The following is an 11,503-nucleotide window of genomic DNA, read 5'->3' as shown; positions in this document are numbered from 1 at the left end:
AGGGGGGAGAGGGGAACAGCATTTCAACAATCTGTAGCATCTTCCTGAGGGTGTGAGATGCAGGCAGATATCAGAGATTCCCAAAATGCAGGAAGTCTCCAAAACACAAGACTCATGGTACATAAGGGAGGAGTGACAAGTATACCAGAAGGTGAAGAAATGGCTGGAAGCAGTACTAATGCCACTCCATCTGGAAAGTTGAGTGCTGTTTAGTACGTCTGGAAAGCATTATTTCTGCAAATAGCTCAGACTCTTTCAACTTAGAGGCAGGGATCCCAGCTTGCTGCCAAACTTGGAATTCCCTGATGGCAGCATGGTAGGGGATATGGTGAACAAGTGTTTTAATGGCATAAAGCAGAAAAAAACTGAATCAACTTATGGTACATCAGGCATCTGCCATTCTCCCAGAAGGCAGTCCACAACTTCAAATTGCATTAAGACAGACTTGTGTTTTATATCAAAGCGGATCTACCAATTTGATGAAAGTTTTATTGGGTGGGTCTGAAGGGGAATTTAGAAATCTCTTAACTGTTTGTTCTGAGTGATTTAGCTTTGCAGAGGGAGTTGTGGGTAATGTTTAGCTTTAATCCATGTGTGCCCCTGAATTTGTTTTTGATGTGTGGGTTCGAATAAACTCCAAAACTTTAAATGAAACTCATTGAAACCACTGAAAGCTCCTAGCTTTGTGTTGCTACAAACCCAGAAATTGATCCAGATTTGCTCTAAACCTGATCCAGATTCAGAAGCTATAGCAAACCCCATTTGAGCTTCAAATCTGTAACAAAACCCCAAACGATGAATTTGTGTTTGTTTTTTTATGACTGTTTTGCATAGATCTAGACTTGGGTCTGAGATCTAATAAAATAATGTCATCTAATCACTGTCGTATACAGTCTGGGAATCTATAATTGTTATTTGTTTCCCCCATAAAAAGGTGCACTTCAAGAGGAAGCATTTCAAAACTCTTTCTTGTAAGCGTGCAGTCCGTTTTCTAATGAAATATATATTCACGAACAATGGGTGATGCTGAGTGTGATAATGAAGAAGTTGCAATGGAGCTAATGTGTGAGGGTTTTGAATGTATTCTCAAGTTAATTCTTAACCAGTTGTCTGATATTTTCCAAGATTGCATGAGACCGGCATGGTGCAAAGCTAGTGAATATTTCCCAGAAAATATTGCTTTTTCATTTGGAGCACTATTGTGCTTCTCAAATCTTGCATTTCCGTGGAATTCAATAAACTGACTATTTTCTAATTTTAAACAATGGGAAACCTGAATTTCAAAGCCACATCTTGCTCAGATTGGGTTCAATTCCAATGTTATTTGTTTCCCCCTTAAAAAGGTGAACTTCAAGAGGAAGCCTGGAAAAGGAGTACATGTTCAGATTTGTAATGAAATGTACACAACCCAATTTTCAAATAGTTCCAGGAGTTTCTCCTTTTATTGTGGCTATTTTATACACATCTACATGTGTGTGTGGCCTTACACATAATCTAGTTAAAGGGTTACTTACTGTACTGAATATGACCCTGTTCCTAAAATGACATTTGCTTAACACTATGCACTGTGAGAAGTCCCACTGAAGTCAGTGGGGTTCCTCTCAGTGTATAGAATTAAGCACATGCTGGTATTTCTGGCATCAGGGCCTAAATGTGAGAGTTTTCAGTTTCCATAATGAGGTCTGAAATTAGGTTTTAGAGACTTAAGGCAATTTCCTATCAATTCTGGTACATTCCCAAATAGTATTTAATAATTTATACTGGAGATGGCTTAAAACAAGGAAATCATTTTCTGAAAAATTTAAAGTTTCCAGCTTGACCCATTTTTCCTGATATTTGTTACCATAATTTTTACTGACATAATTTCAAAAACATTTTGTTTATTGAAAATGACTTTTATTGAAAATTTTGGTTTACAAATAACTGTTCTGGAGACTTTTCGATTAAAATTTCTGTCAACGTTTTTGTAAAAATGATCACAGAAAATTTCTGGGGCGCGAGAGTGGGGGGAAGTCAAAACTGCTAACAAACTGTCATGAAGTTTTGCTTTTGGAAAAAAAGGTTTTTTCAAGGAAAGATCATGTTGTACAAAAAAAATCCCAACTAGCTCTAGTTTAGACACTTCTTAGGGTATAATCCTGAATTGCTGTTGAGGCAAAGCTCCCATTGAAGTTAGTGGGCCGGCAGTCAGGTAACATACATTGTTTCATGTTCTCTGTGTATATAAATCTCCCCACTGTATTTTCTACTGAATGCATCTGATGAAGAGAGCTGTAGCTCACGAAAGCTTATGCTCAAATAAATGTGTTAGTCTCTAAGGTGCCACAAGTCCTCCTTTTCAGTCAGGGGGAGTTTTGTCTGAGTAAGGACTGCGGGATTTAACTGTAAAACCTTCATTGGAAAACCGTGTTCATACAGCATTAATATATTCTCTGCATTTGTAATCTTCATTTTATTTAAAGGGTACAGATTCCCCTCCTTAGTGGGTGAAGGCAGCAGGCATTTTATTTTCTGTAGCCTACTGTCTGCTGCTGCCTGTTTGTTCATTTCACCAAAGCAGTGGGCTCTGGCTCTACACGGTCCCCATTTTCTTTAGCTCACCCTCTTTACTTCATAACGTAGAGAATGCCCCACCCACGTCAGCAAAGAGGACAAACTACCTTTCTTAATACAGTGCCAAGCGAAGATCGCCTTTCCCCTCCCCTCCAGCCAAGCCCATTTCCCCCATCTACGCTGAGTTAGTCATGTCTGACTTCCTCTATTCACGTTATGGCTACCCTTGTTGCTTTTTGGTTTTTGTTTTGCTTCCTTACTGTTGTTGTTTTTCAGCCAAAGCTGTCATTTATCATGAGAACAAGAGCAGCCATGTGTTGATTTTTCTGGATTCCTTTTGGACAGTATCCCAGTGCTAATGAAGGCCCTTCCAAAGTGCTAAAGAGCTGGTGCCAAAATCAGTTACAGTGAAAACAATAGGGGAGTGGTACACAGACAGCAGATCTAGTGTGTGTGTGTGTGTGTGTGTGTGCGCATGCATGCGTGTGTGTGTGTGTGTAGGAAGCACTTAGAAATGTGATTTTTGTCCCCCTCCTTTAAGGGTAATAAATATCTATTGAACTCACAGACACAAATTCACATTTGCTCATAGTCTGAGGCACATTAGAAATAAAACTGGGAGAAAAATAAATATACACATTCATACATTAAGTTCTATATAGTTTTGATATTAATACAAAAATCAATTGTACGCATAAACTATAGCAAAGGTATTATGATGATTCTTCAGGAGTCATTCAGCCCATAAAGACAATGCTTTATACTGTTAATGTCTTTAATGGTGATTTGTTTCCTTAAAAAGTTGTTTTTCTACGATTCTTCTGAATGGGCCTCAGTGCTTGGATAAACTAGCAGTTCCTTATCGAGTCCTCCTCCTCATATTCAATATGTAGGATAGCTCTTACAATGTCTAAATTCTTTTACCGTATATGTGTTTACACGGAGGGTGGGGATGGGAACGGACTTCTCTTTGAGGCCCAAGCAGCTGAGCAAAATTCACACTCAACAGAAACATTTAGAAGCTATACAATCTAAATAAGTCATCTCCATGATCATATTGAACAGTCATGCAAATGTGAATAAATAAATCACACTAAATAAATATTTGCTTGAACATCTTGGACTCTAGGCCTTTACAAAATTTATTCCTATGGGGCAAAAGCAGTCATTTCATTTTCCTATTATTATTCATCTTGTAGGATTTATGCTTTTTATGAATCAAAATACTCTGCCATTATGCAGCACAATGACTGTGGTTCCACCTAGCTGAGTTTGTAGCCTTGTGCCCCATCTACTGGCTGCGTTTGGAACACCCACTATCTCAGTAAGGACCTGACACGGTAGCACTTTCATTATTTTTCTGGGCCAAATGGTTTTGGATCATGGTAGTTAGAGATGGAAAAGTCCCATTATATCAATGACTCCATCCTGCTGCTTCAGTACAATATAGTCCCCTGACCCAGGATGTATCAGCTGCTGCTACATAGGATCTAAATGAATTGAGCTGTACAACCATGCAAAATCTTTCACAAGCATGTTATCTGTATCTTTCACATTTATGTGAAGTTGTAGTTGTCTTTAAATCAAGTTCTAAATATTTTGTGAAGCTCCTTTTTATATCCTTGGTGCGCTCAAAAACATTGAGACAGCCAGGGAAAAAAATCACAAAATAGGATATCTATACTTTGCTCCTGCCACAGATCCAGCCAATTTTGTTGTGTATTTGCTGCTTCCATTCTTCTTTATTAAACCCCAAATGATTTAATCAAAATGATGTTTACCCAACATATCCGGGAAGCAATACTTTCATTACCAGATGCCAATCTTTCTCATGTGCATTTCAGTTTTGAGGAAGCTAGTTTATGTTTAGAGGCAGATGCTGGTGGTTTGAAAAGGTCCCTCTGTATAAGGACCAGATTAATGTTACTATTTACTCGGGGTTTTGTTCTAAAATTTTAGTTGTTGTTTGTTTTTTGTTGTTTTTTTCATTTCAAATGAAATGTCTTTATATTTTAAATATCAACATGGATTCAAACTCTGGTTCAGTGAGAGATTGAAAGTACAGAGCAGTTTAATTTATATTCATTCTCTGTTTTAATAAATTAAAAATCAGTTTTTGAAGCATTAGATTTACAATGGGTTAGGTTAAAAATCCCTATTTAAAATACATTAGCGTTATAATTTTACACTTAGTTTTCACATTCCTTGTCTGAATAAGCTCTGTTTTATGTAAGATTTAATAGTCCATAGATTTTTAAGGCCAGAAAGGACAATTATGATCATCTATTCTGACCTCCTGAATAATGCAGACCATAGAATTTCACACAGTGATTTCTACATCTAGCCCAACAATTCATGGCTGAACTAGACTGTATCTTCCGGAAAGATAGCCAAGATATATATGGGGCCCATGTAACTCTGTCATTCTGAAGGCTGGGTTTCCTCATGAAAGACTGCATCTGATTAAAACTTTCCACCCCCCAAGAATATCAGAAGAGTTCCATGTTCCCCGGGTGTCACGTTGATCAATTTCAGCCGTAATATTTATGCATATAAATGTTTCAGGAGAGCGCTAATTTATCAGCCATCTCCTCCTCTTTCACTCTCTCATTCAAACATTTCAACAGAGCAACAGATGGTCATTTCGGGCCATTTGCTGTGATTGGAATTGCAGTGCTCCAGATAAGGGCTCCTTCCTTATTACTGAAAATGAGTGTAACTTTCCCTCCACAAGTAAGATTTCCAAACGCTGCATCAACACCGCTGGTTAAAAAGGAAAACGTATCTCCAAGGCAAAAAACCCTCCTGTTTGAGGGCATGAATTGCATACTTTAAAAATCATTTTTTGCCATATGGGCTAAAACATCCTATTAAATCAGAGGGAATGTTGCTTTTGCAGAGGCAGGATAGACATTCCTATATTATTTCCTCTGTGTCTTTGGGTCTTAAGAATACCCCTCTTCCTGACCTTGGAATGGCCATCAAATTAACTCATTTTCAAAGGGTGTCAAGTTCCTATTATTTACTAAAACCATTGGTACATTTTAATGTTTTATTCATTTGGTTTCATCTTTGTAATTTACTGAGACACCTAAGTTGCCCAGGAACCATAAATATAAAAGGGTATCTGTTATGGAAAAATCCCATAGACTGGAATAGAAGTTTTCTCTATGGGGTTTTGCTTTAACTATCCTATGGAATTTGACAGACAGTTCCTTCCCTCTGATAGAATTCTATAGCATGGTTCTAAAAATCCTAGCGAAAGCTTTTAGTTTTGTATTCAATTCTCTGAACCAGATCCTCAGCTTGTGTAACTCATCATAGCTCTCTTGACTTCTTTGGAGCTGGGCCAATTCACACTGAGGATCTGATCCTATAGTTTTTATAGAGAAATTTCTGTGGGACATTGTTGTATTTCTATAGGCATTATTGGTTGTACCCAGTCTTTTCCAGAACAGTAGGAAAAATATGTTCTAGGCTGGAGACAAGCTGTTTGACAGGTTAAAACTGGTACCTGCTTTTGCAAGCTTCGATGGTATTTTCTAGTGCACCACTACATTACATTACACTACTAGTTCGAATTGAATTAGACAAAATGAAGAGCTGGTTGTTAAAAATCTATGGGCAAGTCTAAAAGAGGTGTGTTAGATAAGCCTATATCGTCTGGGTCCTGGGTGCCTGAATGAGTGACGTTCTCCCAGTGAATACTCTTGACTAGTGAGATCATAGAATCATAGAATATCAGGGTTGGAAGGGACCTCAGGAGGTCATCTAGTCCAACCCCCTGCTCAAAGCAGGACCTAATCCCCAACTAAATCATCCCAGCCAGGGCTTTGTCAAGCCTGACCCCTTAAAAACCTCTAAGGAAGGAGATTCCACTGCCTCCCTAGGTGACCCATTCCAGCGCTTCACCATCCTCCTAGTGAAAAAGTTTTTCCTAATATCCAACCTAAACTTCCCACACTGTAACTTGAGACCATTACTCCTTGTTCTATCATCTGGTACCACTGAGAACAGTCTAGATCCATCCTCTTTGGAACCCCCTTTCAGGTACTTAAAAGCAGCTATCAAATCCCCCCTCATTCTTCTCTTCTGCAGACTAAATAATCCCAGTTCCCTCAGCCTCTCCTCATAACTCATGTGTTCCAGTCCCCTAATCATTTTGTTGCCCTCTGCTGCACTTTTTTCAATTTTTCCACATCCTTCTTGCAGTGTGGGGCCCAAAACTGGACACAGTACTCCAGATGAGGCCTCACCAATGCCTAATAGAGAGGAATGATCACGTCCCTCGATCTGCTGGCAATACCCTTACTTATACAGCCCAAAATGCCTTTAGCCTTCTTGGCAACAAGGGCACACTGTTGACTCATATCCAGCTTCTTGTCCACCGTAACCCCTAGGTCCTTTTCTGCAGGACTGCTGCCTAGCCACTCGGTCCCTAATCTGTAGCAGGGCATGGGATTCTTCTTTCCTAAGTGCAGGACTCTGCACTTGTTCTTGTTGAACCTCATCAGATTTCTTTTGGTCCAATCCTCTAAATTGTCTAGGGCTTTCTGTATCCTATCCCTACCCTCCAGCGTATCTACCACTCCTCCCAGTTTAGTGTCATCTGCAAACTTGCTGAGGGTGCAATCCACGCCATCCTCCAGATCATTAATCAGACAAAGGTGCTTCTATTTACATTCTCTAGACTTCAAATTCTGGACACAAAGGGGATTTTCATGGATTGTCCCTGTCTCTAGAACTCACTTCCTTGGTCAATTTGCTGGAGCCATCTCTTGTTAACATTCAGTGCACAATATGCATAGCCCATCAGTTCGATTGGGCCTTAGTGCGAGTGTGGGTAGGACATGATGGGTGCTTTGCTGAACCATTGGGCAAGTGGTGGGGATGTTGTTGGAGAGCTGGTGCTCTTTATTGTGGCAATTAGAAATTTATTTGAAGATTACATTGGTTTACATGTAGTTAATTTTGATACTAATTATGTCTTTATTAATGCATCCATGTCCAGAGGCCCAGTAAAAGGTGCTTGTTTTTATAAATACAATATAAACAAATGTTTAAGTTGAACTCAGCCTTGCTTTGGTTTTGATAGTGCTTTGGTATGCTGGTGATGGGCACTGTAGAAATGCTTTAGAGAGATGGATAGGCAGGTTTGGGACTTTCTGTTCAGGAATATTTTTTATCATTGCATGTTAAGCCAGTTTTTGATATTAAACAGAGTTTTGCTTCATTTCATTCAAGGAAAGACAAGGAACATGGTAGCACAAATGTGTCCGTGTCATTGTAATCTGAAATGATTTAGGCCAATATCTGCCTAGGTGTCTCAGTGGAAATTGTGTATGCATGCCCGAAGAGAGAAATTGGTCCTAAGGAAGCCTAATCATTCAGTCCTTAATACCACTATAATAAAGATAATTAATAATACAATTTCTTAGCAACTTTCAACTTCAAAGTACTTTATAATCATCAATACATTTAGCCCCTCAACCCTGTATGTGGTATGCATCATTATCTCCATTCTACAGATGGAGGCACTGAGGCACAGAGTGGTGACAGAGCCACACGGGAACAAAGTCTCAGGTCTGTGTCTTAACCACAAGACCGTTGCTCCTTCAGTGTGAGTACTGACCATGTAAGGACTGCAGGATCAGGCCCAGCATCTGCAGATTAAGTTTTTATTTTAGTTTTCATTCCTCAAATGCATGTAGAGGCTTGGCTAAACAAGGATCGTTCAGTGGAATGGACACGAGACTAGAGGGCATGGCTGAGGGCTGTCTACAAGCACTGTAATGGTGCAAACAAAAGGTAGGAGAGAGAACTGTTGAATATTTTCCTGGGTCATGTTAGTAGGAGAAACTGAAATAAATGGAGATGGTAGGATGAATATCGGGAGGAATTCCTATTAGACTTAGGCTGTAGAATAGAAGTGATGAGACCCACAATGCTTGAGCCATTTAAAGCTGGATAGGATAAAATAACTGAATATATACGGTGGGAAAAGAAGCTGCAGGAATTAGTGTTATATGACCCAATAAGTCTTGTCTCTCCACCCATCTCTCATTTCTGTGGTGATTTAGTTAAATCCAGCCTGGTTTTGAGATCACGGACAATGGGCCTTTAATTTAGCCCCTTAAACAGCCATCTGAAGATTTCCTGTTGGGGTAAGGGGCAAAGAGAGGGGCATGGCTGCGGCCCTCCGGATTGGGCTCTTAAAGGTGGTGTCATGCTACCTCTTTCATTCCTCACTGAGTCTTGTGCAGAGCTCAGAGCAGCCAGACCAGAGGATCAAGCCCCAAAAGATTAAAATATTTTGGCTGGGAGAAGGGGTGGTTGGAGGACAGGGGCTAATGAGGAAATGAGGGTGATTTAGCCATGACACAGGAGAAGCATATGCAACTTACTAATGTATTTTGTATTCATAATCTTAAAACTGTATGTTGCTTTGTATTCAAAATGATTTGCTGGCTACATGAAATCACTGAGACCAAATACTTTGAAAAGCACAATGTTAGCTGTGTGCTTTCCCTTCTTTCAATCCACCTTACATGTGTGATGATACGCGAGGTTTAAACTTTTTTCAGGCAAGATCATTGTTAGGATTGCCAGTTTTGGTTGGATGTATTCCTGGAGATTTCATCACATGACATAATCTTTAATTAAAGATTAATCTTTAATTCCTGGGGACTCCAGGCCGATCCTGGAGGGTTGGCAATCCTAATCACCATAGAACAAGGAAGGTTGATGGGGACAGTGAGATAGAGATATAATTTATAAAAAGGCTCTTAGAAGCAACAGCCCTAGCTCTCTGCTATCAGGGAGTACTGCTGAAAATAGCAGGTAATGGGACCAATGTCCCTTTAAGAATTCTTGAGGTTACTAATGGATATAGGTCATGGTGACAGCCTTAAATAAACCTTCAGTAATAAACAAATCATTTTGAGTTTTTGTAAGATTACCATCACTCTGAGGCTGCTCTAGTAGCGGTAAGAATGTGTGAAGGAAATGAGCATGATAGATCATATACATCATACTGTCATACCCCAAGAAGAGGACAAAAAAAATCTTTCAAGGAGGCTCACACTGTATTCCTGATAAAAGCCACTAAGAATGTGCATTAATATTAATTCTGTATTTTACAATAAGCTATTCACTGGCCCAGTACAAAGTGTTACGTTGCGTCAGTGGGGTGCAGTGGGGAAACTTTGAATAAAAAGATCTCAGCAGGCATCAGACGTCTGTTCCCAGGATTTGGAAATCAAGTATCAAGAGAGCTACAAAGGGTAATCATGTATCCAAAATCACTGTAAGAATAATATGAAGGGCTATCTCTCATTGTTCCCTGACCCCACAGTAAATTCAGCTTTACTGCAGCTTAACTTTGGTTTCTCTTATTTACATTTAATTTAAATAGAGTTCATAGTTCTTACCTGCTCTAAAAGTGGCTCCATTTTTATTGCCTTGGAGTTTTCATAAGGTGAAGGATAGGGTGCAGTTAAACAGCAATAACTCCTGTTCTTATTTGATGCCTTTGAATATCTTACTGTAATAAATGACTGCATTCTTATTACAGTACTGAGAACTAAATTGTAGTACAACTAAATCAAGATCTGATTAAAGTAAGACTTCTTTTTACCAATAAAGCCTTTTCTAAATCAAGTGTCATTTTATTATTTGCATAAATCCCCCTTCTTTGATGCAAATTCCTTGAGGATTGTTTTTTAAACTTTGGCCACCTGCTTTTCATTTCCTCTGTCTCTGCAATGAAGAAAGAAGTGTGGAAAGTCGTGGAGGCAAATTTGGTGTAAAACTAATATACAGTAGGTTTTGTCAATAAAAAAAAGAACCAGTTGAGTATCTTTATGCATAGTGGCTTGCCAATGACCGTAAATACAAGATGACATCTTTAGAGATAAGGACATTGGTGTATTGATTAGACAAATCAGTTTGGCAAGACCCTGGGGACATATGGATGTCTTGGACTGTGCTGTATGTATGGAAAGCATAGATAATTGCATATATGGTAATAGTCTACTTCCTCCAGTCTGTAAATAATAATAATCATAATAAAAGTGCTGCCAACAATTTAAGTACCCTAATAATGTGAACTGATTGTTAATATTTCGCTTTAAAGATAGATGAATTAATGATGAATCATACAGCAATTCTTACAGAAATATTGTCCATATGACATCTAAATTAATACCAAACGAAATCATTACAAGCAGAGTAATTACGATAAATATCTAATGAATTATTAATGACAGGGCATTTACAAGTCCTTGCATACCTATACTGAGAATAACTGATTAGCTCCTTATTTCTAGTGATATCATGCATGTTCTCTATTGTTTTTCCAAACATAGGGTATGTCTGCATTGCAGTTAGGAGGTGTGATTCCCAGTGCAGGGGGACAGACTTGCATTAGCTCTGCTTGGGCTGGTGTACTGAAAATTGCAATGTGGACATTGCTGCTGCTATGACAGGAAACCACAGAGCCATTTACTAAGTGACTCCAAATTTCAAAACGGGACAGGGGCCAATAAAAAGCAATGCTTACAACTGAGGTAGAATATGGGCAGAGCATTTCAAACAAGTCCTCAGCAGACCCAGCCCACCAGATTTTAATGAAACCTATGAACCTGATCAACTTGACATTAACATGGCCCAGCAAAGATGTCAGAAGTACAAGCTGCAATCAAAAAGCTGAAAAATAACAAAGCATTTGGAGATTATCACATTAGAAAAGAAATGCTAAAAGTACCTGATGCGTCTGTCCTAACGAAATTGACAGAGCTGTTCAGTGAAGTTTGGGAAAAAGAGACCCCGCCTGACCAGTGCAAACATGGAATATTATCAGAGCACCGCAAAAGGGTGAATTTACTGAGTGTAACAACTGGAGAGGAGTTTTATTACTCTCTCTTTTAGGGAAGCCTTCTGCAGCGTAATA

Source organism: Lepidochelys kempii, chromosome 2 (genome assembly GCF_965140285.1).
Source record: "Lepidochelys kempii isolate rLepKem1 chromosome 2, rLepKem1.hap1, whole genome shotgun sequence".
NCBI lineage: Eukaryota > Metazoa > Chordata > Testudines > Cheloniidae > Lepidochelys > Lepidochelys kempii.
Note: the sequence above shows the minus strand (reverse complement) of the source record.